This window comes from Elephantulus edwardii, unplaced genomic scaffold (genome assembly GCF_000299155.1).
Source record: "Elephantulus edwardii isolate Elephantulus edwardi_28Jun2011 unplaced genomic scaffold, EleEdw1.0 scaffold00221, whole genome shotgun sequence".
NCBI classification, from domain to species: Eukaryota; Metazoa; Chordata; class Mammalia; order Macroscelidea; family Macroscelididae; genus Elephantulus; species Elephantulus edwardii.
In genome coordinates this window covers 784532-792583 of record NW_006399971.1, presented here as the reverse complement: position 1 = coordinate 792583, position 8052 = coordinate 784532, and the positions used below count along the sequence as shown (strand labels likewise).

At 36.2% G+C, this 8052-nt stretch overlaps 1 pseudogene; it reads left to right on the top strand.

The window, feature by feature from the left end:
• The window catches only part of LOC102855441, a 17049-nt pseudogene extending 9230 nt beyond the window's left edge, over positions 1–7819 (top strand).
• Positions 7820–8052: the final 233 nt, after the last annotated feature.

The following is an 8052-nucleotide window of genomic DNA, read 5'->3' as shown; positions in this document are numbered from 1 at the left end:
GAAACCTATACTTGAACCAAGGGGCAGTAGTCAGAACAGAGCAAGGAAACATTGCATGGTTCAAAATTAGGAAGGGCGTACGCCGGGGATGTGTCCATACATTTTCAATCTGTATGCAGAACAGATTATCCGGAAGGCTGGACTCTATGAGGAGGAATGTGGGATCAAGATTGGTGGAAGATCTATCAACAATCTGCGACATGCAGATGACACAACCCTGCTTGCTGAACCTGAGGAGGACCTGAAGTGCTTGCTGCAGAGGGTCAAGGACTGCAGCCTCCAATATGGATTGAGGCTCAATGTCAAGAAGGCAAAGATTCTCACCACAGTTATACAAGATCAAATTCTACCATCTTATTTCTTTTTTTATTCATTTATTTATATTGTACTAGTTTACTTGCAAAATTCAAATACGTTGTTTTTCAAAGCAGATTCTTCCATTAACCTCTTGGGTTTAATATTTTCCCTTTTTATATTATTTGTAGACCAAGCTCAAAAAGAATTTGGTAAGTTCTGTGCTTTTTATATGTTAAGTTGAAAATACAGTCTTAGTCTATATTATGACTTATCTATGTTTGTGATTGTGGCAGAGAGAAGAAAATGCATGGGTAAAGAGGTTAAGTGATGTAAATTTACACTTTGACACAGCATATGCCAGTTTATACAACAGTCTTTACCCATCACAGTCATTCAACTAACTTTGGAAATCTCTGTCTGATTACAGAGCTGGAAAGAGTTCGAAAATATGCAGGTAAGTAGGAAGTTAATTACAAAAAACCTCAGAAACTACATAAGCTTGCCAATAAAAACTCTTGGTTTTTCTCATAAAATAAGAAGTTTTTACTTAAAAGATCTATAAGATACATTTGAACTCACAAAATAATTTGAATCTGAATTTAAGTACCTAATTCTAAATTAAAACTAAGACTTAAGTGAGAGATAGTACATAATTTAATTTTAGAAAGTACTTCTTAAAGGAATGTAGAAGCTATTCAAAACTTTGCATTTGGGGGCCATCTTATTGACATTGATGTTTTTTATTGTTATAGTGTGCCATTAAGTCAGAACTGACTGATATCTGACCCTCCAGCAGATTTTTTTCAAAAGCAGTAAATCATAGGAGGTGATTGCCTATCCTTTTCTTGTGGAGTAGTTGGTGAATTTGAACCACTTGCCTTTGGGATTGCAACACAACTTCTTAATACTAGGCCACCAGATGTCTCATATCTTTCTGTTTCTCTGTTTTCTTCTGCTTCAATTGCACCAGCCACTTCCCTGTTCTTGGAAAATTTTGATCATGCTTCTGCCTTTATATTTTACATATGGGGTTGCCTCATAGACATTATCCTGTTACAATTTTCATATTTTCCTATTAACATTTTAGGCTGATAGTTCTAGCATAATTATTAAGTGTTCTGAGACTCAGACTACTGCTAAAATATTTAACGATAATTAGTTTACAAATACGTTTCAAATATGAATCAAATATTAATTTGGAGGTGTTTCTCCATGCAAAACCTCAGATATGTGGATTGAGTGGCACCATGACAACTCCATACAGAAAACGTTTATTTCTTTTCTATATATATTTAAGAGCTCTGGTGGCCTAGTGTCAAGAAGCTGCACTGCATCATGAATGCATGTGGTTTGAGGCCACCAGCTGCTCTTCTGGAGAAGGATGAACAATGTCCTCCTGTGTAATTAACTGCAGGGTCAGCTATGGGTTGGTTCTGATTCTATGGTATACAATAACAACAACATATATTTAAAGAATCTGCTCTTTTTTATTTCTCACTCCTGCTTTGACCTCTAACTTGAAAGCTGAAGGGATTTTTTTTTTCTTTTCTAAAAAAACTTTTAAAAGTATTTTTTGAAAGGGCTTTTCTTAAGTCTTACAAATAATTACTCTCCTTATATTTATGCAGAGGACATAACACTGGATAAAGACACTGCTCATCCTTATCTTCAAGTGTCAGATGATGGAAAAACAGTGACATCTTTGTCAAACAAGCAGAACTTACCTTACACTGAGGAACGATTTGAATATCTGGTGGCTGTGCTCGGTCGGAACGTCTTCTCTAGTGGTGATCATTACTGGGAAGTCAATGTAAAGGGAAAGAACAGGTGGACAGTAGGATTGTGTTCGGCCACAACTGACAGGAAACAATTTTACAGCTATGTTTGTCCTGAGAATGGTTACTGGACATTTTCCCTAGAAAAAGGTGTATACAAGGCTCGTTCCACTCCCCATTACATTATTGATATCCCAGAACCCATTTTGATTGTGGGAATTTTTCTGCAATATGAAAAAGGGTTGATATCTTTCTATAACGTGACAGAGTTTGCCATTCTCTATACCTTCAAACTAAAATCCACTAATATATTGAGGCCATATTTCTACCCTGGACCTTTGAAGAATAAAAACTATGAGGGCCTTAAACTCCTTAAGGTATTAGCAACAGAACAATAGTTGCTTTCTGATAAAGGCTGATATACATTTCTACAGGAATCAAACTGTATAGACTACTATAACATATAACCAACCACCAGGACACAATAGACTAGAAGTTGCAAGAACAGTTCCTTCATAGCTTAGTTGGGAAGAAGAATAGCTAACCGTAAAATTTGTGCTGCATATCCCAACAGTCCAACTCCATCCCCAACCCCATAAGTTTCTTTTTTCTCCATCCTAAAGAAACTGGTAAACTATGGACTCTATGAGGAAGAATGTAGCATCAGTAGGGTCAATAGAATTGACAAACCACTGGAAATCTTAATAAAAAGAGAAGACACAAATAACTTATTAAGAAATGATAGAGGTGACATAACAATAGAACCAGATAAAATGAAATAGATAATATCAGAGTATTATGAAAAGCTATACTCTGATACATTTGAAAGCCTAGAGAAAGTGGATAAATTCCTTGAAACTCATGTCCTACCCAGATTGACATGTTGTTTTTGTTGTTGTTATGTGCCGTTGACAGTCAGATGTAAAACACTTGAACATTACAAAACATTACCCACTACAAAAGAAGAAATTGAAAAGGTAATAAAACAACTTCCAGGCAAAAAAAAGCCCTCTACCAGATGATTTTACAAGTGAATTTTATCAAACATATCAAAACTGTTACCAATTCTACATAAACTATTTCAGAAAATAGAAAAAGATAGAATTCTCCCAGACACATTCTATTAAGCAAACATATCCTTTTTACCAAAGCCAGGTAAAGACACCACAAAAATAGAAAACTATAGGCCAAAATCTCTCACGAACATAGTTGCAAAAATCCTGAGTAAAATCCTGGCCAATAGCATCTAATGATACCTCAAAAAATAATTCACCATGACCGAGTGGTATTCATAACAGGTATAAACAAGGATGGTTCAACGTAAGAAAGACAATCAATGTTATTCATCACATTAACAAAGCAAAGAATGAGAACCATATGATCCTATCAATTGATTCAGAAAAGGCCTTTGACAAAATTCAACACACCTTTTCCTGATTAAAATACTCACGAAAATAGGAATAGAAGGGAATTTCCTCAAAATAGTGAAAAGTATATACACAAACCCAAGAGCCAACATGGTTCTCAAAGGAGAGAGATTAAAGGCATTCCGTTTGAGAACAGGAACTAGGCAAGGATGCCCACTATCACCTCTCTTATTCAATATTGTCTTAGAAGTCTTAGTGGTAGCAATAAGACAAGAGAAGGAAATAAGAGGTATCCAAATTGGCAAAGAGGAGGTAAAATTATCTCGCTGTGCAGATGATATAATAGTATACTTAGAAATTCCTCAAGACTCAACAAGAAAACTATTGGACATAATTGAACAATTCAGCAAAGTGACAGGATCCAAAAATCAGTTGGATTTCTCTACACTGACAAAGAGAATACAGAACTGGAACTAAGGAAAATAATACCCTTCACAATAGCTAATCACAAGATTAAATACTTGGGACTAAATCTAACTAGAAACACTGTGGATATATTAAAAAATATAATAGTATATATTATAATTTTATAATAGTAGTAAAAATAAGTTATGGAGCATTTTAATGGAATTTGTATAGTAGTATAATATTATGAATATATTTTGAATTTAAGGAAAGTGTGGTGTATGAGATCTGTTGTTCAAAATGGTTTTTTAACTGATTTTATTGACAGGGGAGGGATATACAAATGGGATGTGTTAGTCTGCAACATTCACTTAGGTTTAAATTGAGCAAGTACAGTGCAGAACTCTGGGAATCTCCATCTGGAGACTAAGTTGTGCCTGGTTCAGGCCATAGTCTTTGCAATTACTTGCTATGCATCAGAGACCTGGACAATGATTAAAGATGACAGAAGAAGAATCAATGCCTTTGAGTTGTAGTGCTGGAGAATAGTATTGAACATACCATGGACTTCCAAGAGAACAGTTTTGTCATAGAAAAGGTGAAACCATGTTGCTCCTTGGAAACAAGGATTTTGAAACTTTGTTTCACATACTTTGGGCCTGTTGCCAATGAGGACTATTCCTTGGAGAAGGACATCATACTTGGAAGGATAGTGTCAGCATAGGAGAGGAAGACTCTGGACGAGATTGATTGACAGAGTGATTGTGGTAATGGGGACAGGTATAGTGGAAACAGTAAGGTTGACTTACTATAGGGCGGGATTCAGAGCTATTGTGCATAGGCTCACTGTGAGTTGTAATTGATTCAGTGGTACATAACAACAACAACCAACATATGCATGTGAAAGTTGGACAACGAGTAAGGAAGATAAATGAAAAATTGATGAATTTGAATTATGATGATGAACAGTGTTGTATATACAAGAGACTACCAAATGAATAAAAATTCAATCTCTTGGTTGCACATATGTTATGAAATGTTTTTCTTACACTTTGTCATGGTAAGTTCTACCCATTTTCACTTATTTGCCATTGTATACAATGTTCTTTATTCTTACATTTAAATTTCATATTGACAAAAGGACTGTGTTTTATTGGGAGAAAAACTTCTTTGAAGCTACTTATGCCATCCCTTGCACAAATGTGGTTAAATCTAGAAAAGATTGTGTGTCCTCTCTCTGTTCATTCTTGAACAGAAGACAGTGAGGGCTCTGAGCACGTCTCATAAACTTTCTAATGAACAAAAGATGCCTATTCTTTTATTAAAAAATAAATATTACTCTTCCAAATTTCTTCTTCCTGTATTAGTAATGAATTTATTTTATGATAAAGTTCTAATGAAATGTAAAGTGTTTATGCAAAATTCTGCTTTTCTTTCCATATCTTTGTGTAAACGTGTTAATAAGGAGCCCAACTATTAGCCAGTTTAACACAGTAATGTTTAACACAGTTTGGCAGTAAATAAATGTGAAATTTTTTCAAGTTAAAAAAATAAAAGAATAAACAAATCAACTTGGAAGATGCACAGCCATAAAGATCCTTAGAAGGGAGGTTGATGCGACTTCTGATAATCTTTGGGGATTTTACTAGAAGGAACAATACTAGAAAGAGATATTATGCCTAGTAAAATAGGTTGTTATTGCTTATTGCTGTCGAGTCGAGCACGACTCATAGCAACCCTATGATCATAAGGCATGAAAACTTCCATAATTATTGTAGTTTTTCTAACTTCATAGACTTTTCAGAGGCATGTGGTTTAGGACGTGGATGCTACTTCTGCTTCCAAAGCTGTCTTAAATTGGGAGCCCCACCGAACACTGTCCATCATGGGCAGCCAGTATTGGCATTTAACTCCCAAGTGGTACAAGGTTCAGCAACACAGCAAACCCAGATTACCTCAGTGCAGCCAATTGACAGAGGAATGCTGTACAACTTAAAAGAATGTTCCTCCAAAATAAAATAACACTAGACCTTTGGTTTCAAAAGACTTTTAAATACAGGGGACACACAGCACACACACACACACACACACACACACACACACACACACACACACACACAAGGCCTGAAGCCTTTCTATAATTACTGTTGTTTCTCCACGTTCATAGCGTTTCCAGAGGCATGTGGTTTTAGGAGGTTGTTATGTGCTGTCAAATCGGAACTGATTCATAGCTGATCCTCCAGCAGGATTTCAGAGGCAGTGACTCACAGGAAAGGAGATCACTGATTTTTCTCCCACAGAGCAGCTGGTGGATTCAGACAGTTTGCCTTTGTGTTTGCAGCACAATTCCTTACCACTCAGCAAAATAGAGGATACTCTCAAAAAGATTGATTGACACAATAGTTGCAACAATGCAAGAAGAGATAGTGCAGAATGGAGGATTTCCTCCTTCTGTTGTATAGAGGTTGTTACAAGTCATTGCTGACTCACTGGTAAAAAGCAACATTAACAAGAGTAAAACCAAGAAGTAAGTACCCTATTATAAAGAAAAGTTTTGCTTATAACAATATTAAATAAAAAAGAAAAATCTTTATAATTATATCTTGGTGTATGAAGCATTGAAAAAATGTTCATATTTCACAGTATCTTTTTACAGCAAAAACACATGTTATTTCTGTGTTTTATCAGATAAATGAATACATATGATTATGAATTATTTATATGATGAAATTTTACCATTACTTTAAGGTGAAATTATGAAATACATGATTAATAAATTAACTCTATATGCTTGGAAAGTTAAAACTCAGAACAACTATGATGTTCACTGAAAACAATAGATTCAGCATAATCTGTACATAAATATGGCACTGATTTAAAGAATGTAGTAAAAGTAGGTTTTGCGCACTCTGACTTACTACTTCTTCTCAAGAGATACAGCTTTGTTTTCCAACCTACTTTGTTGTTAAACTTGGTTACATGACTGACAACTTATTAGTGGAAGGTGAGTGAAATCCTTATTCTCACAAGGCTTGACATTAAGAATATCTTAGCCAGGTGGCCACCTGGCCGCTTCAGCTGCAGTCTGCTGTACCGTGCTCTGTATTGGCCATTCACTGGGCTGTGGTGCCTGACTCAGGATGCACCTCTGCGCCTCACCACCTTGTGCCTGCTGCAGTGGCACACTTCCTGAGCCACGCAAACACACCATGACGAAGAAAGTCAAGGTCCTACAACCAGAGCCTGGCCAAATGGAAGCTCTTCATCTATAACCCCAATAAAGGACAATTCTTAGGGTGCACCACCTAGAGTTGGGGTTTTATCTTGCTCTTCTATTTAGTCTTCTATAGCTTCTTGGCTGCTGTCTTCACATTCACAATGTGGATTATGCTCCAGACACTGAGTGATTGATAACTGCTGCTAGATTCCCAGTCCAGGACGGGTCTTTTCCAAACCAGAGAGTGCATTGGAATATTCATTCAGATTGTCTGATTCACTTTCCTATGAAGGATACTTTAAAGACCTTACTCGTTTCCTGAAGTCAGTCCAGAAGAACAGGAGAACCTCTCAGCGTGTCCTGAAAGAATACTTTTTGAACAGAAGAGCTATTTATTCTGCATGTCAGTTTCTTCTGCATTTACTTAATGACTGCAGTGGTTTGAATGATCCTAACTATGTCTATTTCAAAGAAAACCCTTATATTCTTGTGAAAATGAACCAAATAATTGGATTAAAGCCTACTGGAGAACCAAGGATAACATGTACTTCAAAGAATGGACAGATGGAAATTATTTCAATATACCCTTTTGCAGGAAATAAAGACAAATTATTTTCTATAATATGGGGAAAAAATTACATGTGAGGTTTCTACAGCCAATATTTACCACCCAGGCCTTCTTTAGCCTTCTTAAAGTTACCAAGAAAGAAGCAACATTTGACTGCGAGATTGAGGTGGAATCCAATCTGAAAAATTAGGATTGAGACAAATTTTTAGGACACGTTACATTCAAAATCACAGTGAATGCATAGTCTGAGTAGGATGTCTGTACAGAGTAAATACTGTGCTTTCTGTCCCCATTTTGTATGAGCTGGACCTGCCATACTAGAATTAGGAGGCCACCTCGGAGAAAGGTGGGTGGTTCGTGACACTGGGGTAACACTATAATGTGCTTCCAGATCATAATGTCCAATGTCCTCTGAAGTAACTG